General features: G+C 39.3%; 1 pseudogene; it reads right to left on the bottom strand.

The window, feature by feature from the left end:
- Window positions 1–568, bottom strand: part of LOC104999624 — a 96325-nt pseudogene that overhangs the window by 39987 nt on the left and 55770 nt on the right.

Genomic DNA, 568 nt, shown 5'->3' with positions numbered 1-568 from the left:
CATCACAGCAGGATCCTCTATGACCCACTCCCAGAATATTGGAAATAAAAGCAAAAATTAAACAAATGGGACCTAATTAACCTTGAAAGCTTCTGCACATCAAAGGAAACTATTAGCAAGGTGAAAAGACAGCCTTCAGAATGGGAGAAAATAATAGCAAATGAAGCAACCGACAAACAACTAATCTCAAAAATATACAAGCAACTCCTACAGCTCATCTCCAGAAAAATAAACGACCCAATCAAAAAATGGGCCAAAGAACTAAATAGACATTTCTCCAAAGAAGACATACAGATGGCTAACAAACACATGAAAAGATGCTCAACATCACTCATTATCAGAGAAATGCAAATCAAAACCACTATGAGGTACCATTTCACACCAGTCAGAATGGCTGCGATCCAAAAGTCTACAAATAATAAATGCTGGAGAGGGTGTGGAGAAAAGGGAACCCTCTTACACTGTTGGTGGGAATGCAAACTAGTACAGCCACTATGGAGAACAGTGTGGAGATTCCTTAAAAAACTGGAAATAGAACTGCCTTATGATCCAGCAATCCCACTGCTGG

Source organism: Bison bison, unplaced genomic scaffold (assembly GCF_000754665.1).
Source record: "Bison bison bison isolate TAMUID 2011002044 unplaced genomic scaffold, Bison_UMD1.0 scf7180017864356, whole genome shotgun sequence".
NCBI classification, from domain to species: domain Eukaryota; kingdom Metazoa; phylum Chordata; class Mammalia; order Artiodactyla; family Bovidae; genus Bison; species Bison bison.
Note: the sequence above shows the minus strand (reverse complement) of the source record. Positions and strands in the feature narration are given on the sequence as shown.